The sequence below is a fragment of the Choloepus didactylus genome, chromosome 14 (assembly GCF_015220235.1).
Source record: "Choloepus didactylus isolate mChoDid1 chromosome 14, mChoDid1.pri, whole genome shotgun sequence".
Lineage (NCBI taxonomy): Eukaryota > Metazoa > Chordata > Mammalia > Pilosa > Megalonychidae > Choloepus > Choloepus didactylus.
The window spans coordinates 48,608,600-48,622,702 of NC_051320.1; positions in this window are offsets into that span (position 1 = coordinate 48,608,600).

Here is a 14,103-nt window from a genome sequence, read left to right on the forward strand (position 1 = left end):
AAGAAGGCTAACTATGGCCAAAGGGAGTAAGCATTGGAGAAAGCAATAGAAGACATCAGGAAAACAGACAGGTTTTTGATAATACATGTAAATTCATGAAGAACCTTTAGGTCACAATAAGGATTTCAAATTTTATGTGAAGAGAAATGGGAAGCAGTGAGTTTTGAGCAGGAGAGTGGCTTGATCTGACTTACATTTTAAAAGAATCACTTTGCTATGCATAACACACTTGGGTGAGTAAGAGTAGAAACAGAACAACCAGCTAGGAGGCTAGTCCAGTGGTCCAGATGGGGTGGGAGATGGTGGTGGCTTAGATGGTGGAGAGAAGTAACCAGACTCTGAATATATTTTTAAGGTGGTACCAACACTTTGGATTGGATGAGAAGAATGTATGACAAAAAGGCAACAACTAATTCCTAAATTTTGGACCTGAGCAAAGGATTTAATGATAATGCTACTGACTTAGTTTTAAAAATTGGGGGTTGGATCAAGATTAAAAGTTCAAGAACTCCATTATGGACATAGTTTAATATACGTCATCAAGTATACATAATATGTATAAGACATTAAAGTGAAGATATTGAGTAGGCAGTTGGATATATGAGTCTTGTACCTAGAGGAGAGGTCGGGATGTAGGCATAAATTTGGGTTAGTGTTACATGATGTTTAAACCATGAAACTCAGTGAGATCCATTCCCTGCAGAGAGAATGTAGACAGAAAAGTGGATATGAGGTGTGAGTCAAGCCCTGGGGCACATCACCATTGCAAGGTCAGGAGGAGAGAGAAGATTCAGAAGAGAGTGATGCCTTAAGGTTCAAGAAAAGAATGTGTTCCACAAAAGAAAGCATGATCAGCTTGAAGCCAAAAGTGAGCCAATGCTGAGTAGCCGAGGTTAGGCAAGGAAGAGAGAGCTGGATGTGGTGAGATGAAGCTCGTAAGTGAAGCATAGCTGTGGGGAATAAAACCTGATTGGGATGGGTTACAGAGAGAATGAGGGAAGAATAGAAGGCCAGAAGCACAATTCTCCTAAAGGAGAGCAGAAAATGAGGTGTTAACCCACAGTGAAAATAGATTCAAGAGAGGTGGTTTTTGTTATTTTTAATGGAAGATATTACTGCATAGCTCTAGTCTTTGAGGAAAGAAAAATAAATTGATAATATACAAGACGGTCAGGTTAAGCAGTAGAGTAGCAGAGTACCTGAGAGGTGAGACTGAATGGAATACAGTGACTTCAGGAAGGTGCAAGAATAGTTCAATCATTTTATTTTAATAGGTGGTAAAGTAGTTTACAGGGGTTATAGATACAGGTTGGTAGATTAGGGGACAATAAACAAAATAGCCCTTGACTTTCATAATTCTCATTTGTCAGTGGCACAAGCTTGTCAGCACTGCTCAAGTTGGAAAAGTCCAAGACTTTCAGTGCATTCTTTTAGAACTTATAAAATTTTTACAAATTCTCAAAACATGGATTATAAACACTTGAAATATGCAGGAAATTGTGAAGGAAAAAAAAGGCCATAAAATTACTATGACTCATTCGACATTATATGGGACTTCATATACATTCTCCAAGAAAAAATAATCTAAACCCTTGAAAGATAGGATTTTGTATATACTTAAACAAAACGGTGATAGAAATATATCATTTGTTTTGTTTTCTTAACATCATGATAGTTTTCCCATTTCCACATGCCATTAAATATCCTTTGCAAACATGATTTTGAATAGCTATGTTTTTCTTCTTTAAATTATTTTTTTCTAATCAACTATTCTTGGTACATAGGGACATGAGTGATTTTTATATAGGCTTATGAATCTGGCATCATTACTTGTTAGTTCTAATAGTTTGTAGATCCTCTTAGTTTTTCTATGTAGGCAATCATATCACATGTGAATAAAAGCATTTTTATGTCTTATGTTCTAGTTCATATCCATCTTACTTATTTTTCTTATTTATCAAGTTGTATATAACTTCAAGCACAGTGTTGACTGGTATGATAATAATAGGCATCATGGTTGGTTTGGTTTTTAACATAAACATAGATCTTTTTCCTTCTTTAGTGCTGTAGGTTACACATGCATACAAATACACACACATACATACACACTTCTCGATTTGATTCATCAATATTATGGTTTTTGCATTATTATGCAAGTTCTGCCTCTTATTAGCTGTCATCTAATAACTTCTTTATGCCTCAGTTTCCTCAGCTGGAAAATGGAGTCAAGAATAGTACCCAATTCGTAACACTGTGGTTAGTATTAAGGAGATAATATATGTAAATTATTTATACAATACAGAGCAAATGCTCAATTTAAATGTCAATTGTTATCTGCATCATTGTAAATGAGGTTATCCTATAATTTTTCTTCCTTTTTTGTTTGGTTTTAGTGTCAAGGTTATACTAGCATCATAAAATGAGTTTCCAGCTTTTTTTATTTACAGAAATAATTTGTATAAGATATGGTTTACTTTTTCCTTCAAAGGAAACTCACCTGTAAAACCATCTGCATATGGTATTTTTTCACAGTAGATTTTTGATTACTGAGAAAAATTCCTTAGTATATTCATATTTTCCAGTTCGTCTTAAGTTCATTTTGGCAACTGATACTATTTTTACAAAATCACTCAATCTGTTTTCAAATTTATTGGCATAAATCATGAATAGTAATCTCATGTTTTTCATCTCTGCTGCATTTATTATGGTCTACTTTCTAATATCACTATTTTCTACTTTCTTGCTTTTTTTCTTGGTAGATTTTGCCAGAAGTTTCTTAACATTACTAATCTTTTTAAAAAATCAGACTTTGTTTTTTTCAGTATCTTTTATGTTTTATTTCTTTAATTTTTGCTAATTTTTATTTCCTTTATTCTGCTTTCATTGGATTGATTGCACTGTCCTTTTTTCAATTTCTTGACTTGAAAGCTTAGCTTATAATTTTCAATTTTTCTGCCTTTCTAATGTAGGCATTTAAAGCTAAATATAGCTCTCAACCACTAATTTAGCTCATCCCACAAGTCTTGATATTTGGGAGTTTTGTTGTATTTTCTTCTAAATATTTTTTTATATCAATTATGATTTCTTCTTTAATGTGCATTATTTAGAAGTGTGTTTTTTAGTTTCCAAATGTGTGAAATTCTTTTGGCTCTATTTTTATTTCTCATTTCTAAATTCTAATTTCATTCCAATTTAGTAAAAAAAAAGTGTTCTTAATTATTCTAATTCTTTGGTATTTGTTAAGATTTGAGTTTTGGCTTAGTACATGGTAATTTTTTGGAAATATTCCACACATGCTTAAAAAGAACACACAAATTTCTGACTTTGTTACTTACAGAAGTCCACACATGTTCATTACATAAACTTGTTAATTGTATTGTTCAAATATTCTCTTAAATCATTTCAAGGTGACTGCTGCTTTTACTTTTAAGTGTATGTGTCTAATATTATGTTGAGCTATCTTTTAGCTCAGATTTGCCTGGTATGTATTTTTTCAGGACTTTACCTTCAATCTTACATAATAATTTTGTTTTGTTCTTGTCTTGTTTTAAAAAATCCAGAGAAAGTAACACAAGGAAATCCATTTTGTCTCTTTAGAAGATCCCTTGTTCTATCTAGAGTAACATATTTGAAGATACCTCAACTTACTTCAACAAATATTTATTAAGTAACTCATATGCCAGGCACTCTACTAATAATATAAAGTTGAATAACGCTTGGTTTTTTTTTCTTAAATATCTTAAAACCTAGTGTATAGACCAATATAAGCAGATAATTCCAGTAGAAAGTGGCAAATGCTAAGATAGTAGTATTCACTTGATCAGTATCTCTTGACGATGAGGCCATGCTCTAACGCTCCTACCACACTGAGCTGAAGAATCCCAGAGCTTTATTCAAACTCTGTGTGCATTGATTGTCATATGGGAGGCAGATAGCTAAGGGAGGTCCAACTGTAACTCTACAACCACTATATGGGTTCTCAAGAGATTCATTTTGATGAAATCAGACATCCTTTAAAATAATACCAGTGAAAATAAGAAAGAAAAATGGCCTTACAGTCTCATAAAAAAAAGCAGTGTGGAGGGTTTAACTCAATTTGTCTGGAGCACAATTAAGCACAAAGGTACCACAGGGTATGTCATCTGATTGGACTATTCTGTACACCCATGGGGGCCTTGTGAGGCACCAAGCCACAGAGAAGTGTACTAATGGACCAATAACACATGCTTCATCTTCTCCAGCAGCTATTAGTCTGTTTTCTAGGAAAAGAAAATTAAATATATATTTTAAATAGATAGGGGCTACTCATCATTTTGAGATCAGTGATCATTTTCTGATCACCCTGAGCAGTCATTTTGTCATACTGCTTCTTTTGAATAAGAAAAACAGCATATGGAGATTTTAGGGGCCCTTAAGTCATGCCAGCAAACATTTACCAATGGTCTATGCTTTGCAAGCACTGTTCCATCTTAGATGTGTGTGGGCTAGAAGATGCTGGGTGGGGAACAAGCGGGAAGGTTCCATGACACCTGCAAAATCCAGCTCACCCAATCCAAATGGGGATAATTGAGGATAGGGAGACAAGATACAAAGCCAAGAAGATTGGCACTGGGGAAAAATGATCAGTAAACAAGGAAGAACAAATTAGACAGAAGAATCGTGAATCTGGAGGTTTCTGAAGACTTTGAGCTCCATGGTACTTTTATAGGTGGTGTTTGCAGCCAGTGAGTGAACAGGTACTGAGCTCTGTCTGACAGAGTGATTCTCAGTCTTTTGGGAGTACAGACAGCCCAGTGGAGTAGAAGCCCATTTAGATAGGTCAAAGACTCATGCCTTCCATTCCCACATGTTCCTATCTTTCAATGGAAAAAAAAACCCAGTGATTAAGAAAATAAGATGAGGAACAAAACTAACAAGTTAATTATAAGTAACATACACAGTTTTATACTGTAAAACAATGACATAAAGTTATGCACAATCTAGCATATTTTATTACATTCACTTTGACAGTACACTTTAAGTTACTTAAATAGAGCAAATATACAGGCAGCACATGATCTGTGAAGGCAGAAAAATTTGGCAGATGATGCATGTGTGTGCCACTTTATCTCTAGATGTATAGATGATTCATCCTTGAACTCACTGCAGGCATGCCTTAAAATCTAGTTATTGGAAAATTATAGACCAAAATAATGTTGATGCAAATGTGCAGAGCTACATATTGTAGGGTTAGCCAAACAACCCACATCAAATTAAAATTAGTAATGATGAAGCTAAACTAACAGTAATTTATCATTGTAAGCACGATTAGCAACAATTGAAAATCACAACAAACTGTTGATGTACTAATAGCAATGTGTCCTTCCAGAAAATTGTGGGAAATCCAACTTGATGCCTATACATGTGTTAAGTATGAGCCTTCTTTTACCCAAATATTTCAATGCATAGTCAATATTAATCAAGTGCCTACTATGTTCACCGAGCATTGTTCCAGGTGCTGGTGATACAGCAGTGAGTAAAACAAAGTCCCTCCTATCATAGAATACATATTGCCAAACATATGCAACATGTGGCAACCTTCTGAGTCTTCAGTAAACTCTGACAACTCTGATTTTGTTTTGAGTATCTAAATATGATAATTAACTTGAGTAGGTTATTAGCCAGTAGCGCTTGGCCACATACAGGAGTGAAGAACCAAAGAACTGTGCATCATTTACACTCAAGAAATGTCTTACATTTTGGGGTCAGTTTGTGGTCCAATAGGAGGGTCATTCCTGCTTTCCTCATGGGCAACATTTCATACCTGAGATAAGCTTCTTTAAAAAAATATCACTTAGATCATCTTGGGTAAGAGCAGAAATAATTTGAGTTTAAACTCCCTGAAACAATGTGTCTTACCCCACACCATAGGAATAGTAGCAACACTCCAGCCTCGATCCTCACCTATTCAGTCTTAGAAGGCAGGAGGTGTGCCAGTTTGAATGTATTTTGTCCCCCCAAATGCCATTATCTTTGATGTAATCTTGTGTAGGCAAACTTATCAGTGTTAATTAGACTGTAATTCTTTGACTGTTTCCATGGAGATGCGCCCCACCCAACTGTGGGTGATAACTCTGATAAGATATTCCCATGGAGGCATGGCCCCACCCATTCAGGGTGGGCCTTGATCAGTGGAGCCATATAAATGGGCTGACAAACAGAAGGAACTCAGTGCGGCTCAGCTGAGAGCGACGTTTTGAAGAGGAGCTACAGCCAAGAGGGACACTTTGAAGAATGCACTGGAACTGAGAGAGGAGCTTCATCTTACACAGACATTTTGGAGACGGCCTTTGAAAGCCGACTTTTGCTCCAGAGAAGCTAAGAGAGGACAAATGCCCCAAGAGCAACTGAGAGTGACATTCTGGAGAGAAGCTGAAGCCTACAGAGGAACGTCCTGGGAGAAAGCAATTTTGAGACCAGAACTTTGGAGCAGACGCCAGCCACGTGCCTTCCCAGCTAACAGAGGTTTTCCAGACACCATTGGCCATCCTCCAGTGAAGGTACCCAATTGCTGATGTGTTACCTTGGACACTTTATGGCCTTAAGACTGTAACTGTGTAACCAAATAAAACCCCTTTATAAAAGCTAATCCATTTCTGGTGTTTTGCATTCCGGCAGCATTAGCAAACTAGAACAAGATGGTAGAAGGGTAGCCTGTTCTTTAGTTTGCTTAGTTAAAAACTAGAAATCCAGTCTGTCTCCTCTTCAGTTGGGGCATACTGACCATATTAGTGTCTGCCAGCTTTCTCTGGAAAGAAAACAGGTCTTACCCAAACCAAAGTGGAAGTTTGCTTAGTACTGATATCTGAGCTACACAGGCTGAAGGGGGTTGTAAAGCACGTGATCTACTTTTTATTCATCTGGGGTCCTCTCTATTGGAGTTGCCCTAAATATCCTATCTCAGATTTACCCATTTTACCTACTCTGCCTTCTCAACTGTGAAAATTCAATTTTCATAAAAACTAAAAATATGACTCTTACACAAACATAAAGTTAGCACATGTCAAAAATTCATTTCATGTTAATGAGGGAACCAACAAGATTAAAAGGTAAATTTGAGGAAGAGAGGTTTGTATAATCACTCAGGAAAGACAGATTGAAGTAAATTTGCTAAATTAAAGATAAAATTGGTAAATGTTCATCAGAGTATTAAGCTTGTAACCCTTGGGATTATCTTCTCTGTGGACAGAAATCATTGATATCTCTCCTGGGCAAGAATCTACAACTTAATAGGTAATTGTATAGCCTGGGCCCTGATCCCACAAAGCTGCAGCCCATAAGAATTAAATCATCTTTGGGAGGGCCTATAAAACAATGCTCCAGTATGACATTGCAAGAACTTGCAATTTGCCTTATTTCCACATTTTGGATAATCTTTACTAACAGAGGGTTTTGTTTTTTTTAAGACCATAACCTTCAAATATTAAAAAAAATCTATATTATGTCTAACATTTATTTATTAGTTGTTTTTTGGTACTAATTTAATGCCCATTTTGATAACTTGAAGCCCCTTAGGCTAGTCTACAAAGTCTTTCCAGCCTTATAAAATATAACGGTATAGTTTTTCTGCATGTGTGTATTTGTGTGTGTATGTGTGTGTGTGTGTGTGTGTGTGTGCGCGCATGCATGTATACATTTAGCTCTCCACAGAAGGGACAATATATGAGATGGATTTTTCTTGCGCTAACATTATTGGTTCCAGATCCCCTGTCTGTCTTCCAGCTACAATTGCATCCTCCAGGCAGAATAATCTACTGGATAAGAATGCAAGCTATGGCTTCAGACAGCTCTGAGTAATAATCCTGGCTCTTTTATTAACATTGTCCTTTAGCAAGTTTGTTAACCTTTCTGAATCTCAGTTCCTACGTCTCTAAACTAGATAAGCAACACCTACATCATAGGTCTGATGTGAAGCTTACGTCTAAAGAGCTTACAACAAATTCAGGCTCATGGTATTGGCACATAGTAAATATCAGCTGTTGTTTTCTGTTTTTAAGAAAGTAATACATCAAAGTCTTTGAGATAAAAATGTACATTTTAAATGGGCATTCAGGGTAAAGTAATTACAACAATTGCATTAGTACTCTTAGTCTAATTTAAGCAATTTTTAAATGAGTTCTGAGTTTTGTTGTTGCTGTGTTTTATTTATTTTGCTCCTAATTTTTTTGTTGTTGGATTCTGTAGCTTCTCCATGGATCTATAACTCCAAAATAAATATGCTTTACTGATATCATTTATCTTGCCAGATTCACTACAGGTTCACAAGTACTTGAGTTAGAGTGTAACATTCCTTCCTGATATCAGTGGATCCATGAGAAATTTTTGTTTCAGAGATAGGAATAGGTGATATCATGGCACTCTAGGATCTGCTTGTGAAAAAGCACGTATATCCTTAGTGTGTATTCTCCATGCCAATGTACCAAGTTCTCTTTAAAGATCTTGACAGACTTCCCCAAATTAGACCAATGGGCCATCTGCTCAAATCTACCATTTACTGGATCATACTTGGTAAAGAAATGTATAAATCCAAGTAGCAGCTAAAAGAGATCCCCATCCAACTTCAATCTGCTTGTAAGAAAGTTTATTTCCTTGGAAAGGCCTACACTGGAACTAAACATTAATTGTATAACTTTTACTCCTTTTTTTCCTTAATAGATATTAATTTCTGTTAATATTAATGGATGAAGAAACCACAGAAGCTAATGTTCTAGTGAAGACAAAGCCAACAAAATCAGCTACAGATGCATAAAGAAATTCACTGTCCTCTGTGAATTGTTTCATTAAGAAGATTGGGGAACTGCATGAGATGAGATTTACTGAGATCACCTGTCACCTGGTTGGCAACCTGCCTTCTGAGAAACTCTTAGAAAAGGGAAAAAGAAAAAAAAGGAGAAATTCCATTGCCCATTTTTTAGGTGCAGTGGCTGCTGTGTTATTTGGTTCCTCTATGAAGTTGTGGTTATTGTTTAAATGAAATAAAGGGTTATGTAAACTGTGAAGCACCATAGAAGTGGGAAATGTTACAATGGTTTCTGTGCATTTTCAACAACACTATGGGCAGATTCTCTCAGAAGCAGCAATGGCTCTGACATCTGTGGCAGCATACATTGCCCGTAAACAAGGAAGGCCTGCCTCGGAGTGGGATTGAGGGAATTGATGCCTCACTTGAGTGCTTTGAGAGGCCAAGATCAAAAGCACTTTTAAGCATATCATACAATTATTATCATTAGGAAGCATGAGGCGAGGAGTCCTAAACTCCCAAATTTTCAAAGCAACAAAAGCAGCACAGCTTTAATGGGACTTTGAAGTCAGATAAATCTCTGAGTATTTTTTTAATAGAAACTCACAACTAATTAAGGGAAACCCTATCTGGGCCAGTGTTTAATTATGTTTGCTTTCTGCCTGTGTCATGTACCATGTTCTGAAAGTAAAGGGGTATCAATTGGATTGCACCAAAAAACTGTGCGGGGACCAGCCAAGAGCATTCATTTTGAACAAAGCATGGCAGAGCAGGGTTTTGATCTCTTTTGTCTAATAAATAAGTTCTTCCTTACTTAACTTATTAGTTAAGAAAACACTGGTGAATTTCTTAATGGTCCACATAGCCCAAAGATTAGCTGGAACTGTTTCAGCAAAAACCACACCCATTTTAAATTATTGGAAGATGTATTAAACCATCTACATATGCAAATACCAAAAAAAATTCTGTCTTATCCTAAAATTAACACACACATACACACACACACACACACACACAATTGTGCAGAATATATCACCAAGAGAGGCTGTTGATACAGAAGATAGACTAGAACTGCTACCTGGTAACCCAAAAGCAAGATTTCGTCTACAGACATTTTTATCTTTAGCACATACAGAGAGGGCCCACATCATGTCTCTAAAAATTTTAAATCATGGAAAGCATTTAAAAACTATAAAATATCCCATAAAATAAAGATTTCTGATGACTTTTTAAATATTGGAAGGTCTGGCAACACCAGGCCCACATGGCAACAAGGAAAAGGTTGGCAAATTCCCCATGGACCCAGTCAGTCCCTATAGTTGCCCTGACACTGAGTCCTGATGCCATTTTCCATTCATCAACTAATTGACACCACTTTTCTTTGATTTTGTTCTTATACTCTGTCTCCTTCACCATTTTCACTGCCTGACTTGACTCTCCCATCCTCTGAGTCTGTGGCCACCAAGGTTGACCCACAGATCGTTGCAAGGCAGCATCATGTCCGTGTCTGAGTTGGCCCTGATCCTTCCGACCCCTGTTATGGTAGCAGATGCAGTTAACAGTGAGTAGAAGGAAAGGTGGAATAGAAGGAAAGTAAGTTACTTGTTTTATTTGTAATTCTACTAACAGTCAGATCTGACCCAGTGTGCTTACTGAATGAATGAAGCATAAGTTTCAGAAATCATTTCTTGGAATCAGTGATGCTTGGGCTTTACTGGGAAACAAGCCATTTTGTTTGTAGAGTACACGGTTTTATTCTACCCTAAATATGTTTCCCTCTCTTCCATTAAGGGTACCCTCACCTTGCTTGGGGAATCCCTTCCCCACAAGATGCAGTCTTGTTGGGATTGTAAGCATTTTCCCCTTAGAATTTGAATTTTGAATGTATGATTCAAAGATTGAAAATACTTGGAATTCAATCACTCCTAGGGCAGCCCTTTGAAGTGACTGCCTCCTGATTCCTACTTCTTACAGCTGCCCAGGCATTTGACTTTCCAAAGACTGGTTTTTATGCTTTTATTTCAATTCTTTCAGCCCAAGTCCTTCATATATATGTACATATGTCATAATCAGTATATGTTTCTTGCCACTAAAGTATCTGAATTGACATCTGAAATATATGTATTTCCTTACATTAAAAAATAAAAAAAAATGAATGGAAACAAATACTGTTGATGGTGGATGTTATAGAACAGCTTAAAAGTAAATCACATGGCCAACAAGTACATGAAAAGATGCTCAACATCATTAGTCATTAGGAAAATGCAAATCAAAACCATACTGAGAAACTGTTTCATACCCACTAGGATATAATCAAAGGAAGGGAAAATGACAAGTATTGGTGAGGACATGAAGAAATTGGAAACCTCATGCATTATTGGTGGGAATGTATCTGTGCCAGTTTAGATATAAGATGTACCCCCAAAAAGCCATATTCTTTAATGCAATCTTGTGGAGGGAGAGTTATTAATCTTTCTGATTAGGGTGTGACCTCTTGATCAACTGTTTCCATGGAGATTTGACCTCACCCATTCAAGATAGGTCTTGATTAGTTTACTGGAGTCCCTTAAAGGGAGCTCACACATGGAGGAGCTGAGAGAGATATTTTGAAGACAGCCATTGAAAGCAGATGATTAGAGACAACTGGAGATGCTAGCCCAGAGTTTTTTCCAGAGAAGCTAAGAGAGACAAGCCCAGAGACATTTTAGAGAACACCATTTTGAAACACAACTGGAAGCAAAGGATCAGCAGATGCCAGCCACATGCCTTCCCAGCTAACAGAGATTTTCTGGATGCCATCAGCCATTCTTCAGTGAAGGTATCCTCTTGTTGATGCCTTAGTTTGGACACTTTTATGGCCTTAGGACTTTAAATCTGTAACCAAATAAACACCCTTTATAAAAGCCAATCCATTTCTGGTATTTTGCATAACAGTAGTATTAGCAAACCGGAACAGTAATATTATGCTAATTGGAAAAAAAACAGACACAAAAGCCCTCATATTGCATGATTCCATTTATGTGACATTTCCATAATAGGGAAATCTATAGAAACAGAAAGATTTGTGGTGCCAAGGGCAGAGGGGAGGGGAGAATGGGGAATGACTGCATAATGGGTATGGGGTTTCCATTTGAGGTGACAAAAACGTTCTGGAACTAGATAGTGCTGATGGTTATAAAACATCATGAATGTACTTAATGTCACTAAATTGTATGTTCTAAAATGGTTAAAATGGTAAATTATTATGTGTATTTTACTTCAATAAAAACAAGAAAGAAAATCACAAATACTTTGCCCCCATGGTACTCAGGGGAGTGGGAAGAAGTGGTTGATGTGGCAGAGGCACATATGCCCTGCCTGGCAGCAGAACCCCTTTGCTGGTGTGAGTGGGAAGACAAAGGCTCCTAGTTACCCCAGCACCTCTGGCTGCCCCACATTTGGGTACATATGCTGGGGTGGCAGAAATTTCAACAGTTTACTATGTGCAGCCAGTTCCTAAGCTTGGCTTCCAGCCTCATGCCATCAGTACTCATAGCTGGATGGCTTCTGTGGTGAAATCACCTTATCACCCTGAGTTCCATGGAAGTCCCCAGAGAGCATTGCTTCTAGGGACGTCTGGGCCCATCCCTAACTAAGCCAGAGTTGTTTTGAACATTAACGAGGAAACATGTGTAGAGTGCCAGGCACATCATAAATGCTCAATAAATGCTAGCCATTTTCATCATTTGGGGCTCCTATTTTTGTTGGGAAGCAGAGGTGTAGTGGTTCTAACTCATTCAGCTGGCAGTGTCTTCTGCAGGGATTACATGACCCTGGTTTAGTTAGAGATTGGACCAGACATCAGGTGAAGCAACCATTCCATGCCAAGCACCACACCAGGCACTGGCAATACCTTAGAGCATGGTCCCTTTCCTGGAGGGTGTAGTCTAGCAGGGAAGAAAGACCCAGGAACATATGAAACAGCACATGAAGGATACTGAAAAAGAAGAGAGGGTACACTGCCTGGAGATCAGGATGACAACGTAGAGGAGATGGTTCCTGAGCTGTGTCCTAGTTATTCACTGTGTAGTATTCAACTAAAATGCCAAATCTCTAATCTTTGCAAAAGCCCTTTTTTCTTATGTAATGTTTTCAAACAAAGTACTGCCAATAGAACTTCCAGTACTGCTAACTACTTCCAAGGCTATTTTATTTTATTTTTGTTTTATTTTTCCTGCAGCCTTTGGAATCAGACAAGCTTGGATGTGAATCCGTCTTTTTCCATTTACTAGCCCTGTTGCCTTGGACAAATGGCCCAAGTCCTCCGAGCCTCAGGGTCCTCATCTCTATAATAGATGTGATAATACCCAATTTATAGGTTGTCTGGAATGAGTTGAAAATAACGGGCTAAGCTCAGAGCCAGACACATGTCTCTTGACCATGTATCTCATGGCTACTGATATTTTTATGAGTCATATTCTTCAGACACAAATCCCATGCCTAACTATATCCTGATCACTGTAGGGTCTTGTGGAAATAATTTACTTTACCCAGATCCTGGACACTTAGAAATGAATAAGTATTCATGTCTACTACAGTTGCTATGTGATTCAGCTTATTTTAGAAGCTGTCTACTTGAGCCCATACAAGTGTGCCCTTGTGACATATCCCATTGCACTCTGACTTTTAGCTACACCAACATACCATAATAAATTTAAATCATAATATGATGCCACAGAAAAATCACCCAGAGGAATACTCCATGACAACTAAATAGTTCTAACACTTGGTTCACTGAGAGAAAAGCAAAAACAATAATAAATAAAGTTGCTAAAAAACAAAGGCATATCCAGACAATGTTATTTTAGGGCCAGACTCATTAGAGTATCTAGTATAGATTTTAATAAAATGTGTAAATAAACAATGTGGAGAAAGATCAAAGAGAAAAATGAGAGAGAGAGAGAGAGAGAGAGAGAGAATAATATATTGAAGATTTTCAAGGGATGTTGGACCTGCATGTTTCTGTAAAGAAACATCTGTCAGGGTTTGTGAACCCACCAGGATACCCAGGATTCACTTGTTTAATATTGGAAGAGATGGCAGAGTCAAAAGCCCCCAGGCAAATTGAGCTAGGCTGGTTGTCCCTGGGGAAAGTAGGAATTTAGCTGAATGCTTGATGCCATTTTAGTGCCAACTAACAGAACTTTCTTGATATTAATGAAACCCCACCATTTCAGAGCAGTTTTATTAATTGACATTAATCCAAAAGTCTATTGGAAAGTTCATCTGTTCTTTCAGGGTGCCAGTCAGATACTGCTGTGTTTGGTGGCCCCTCTGCCAATTAG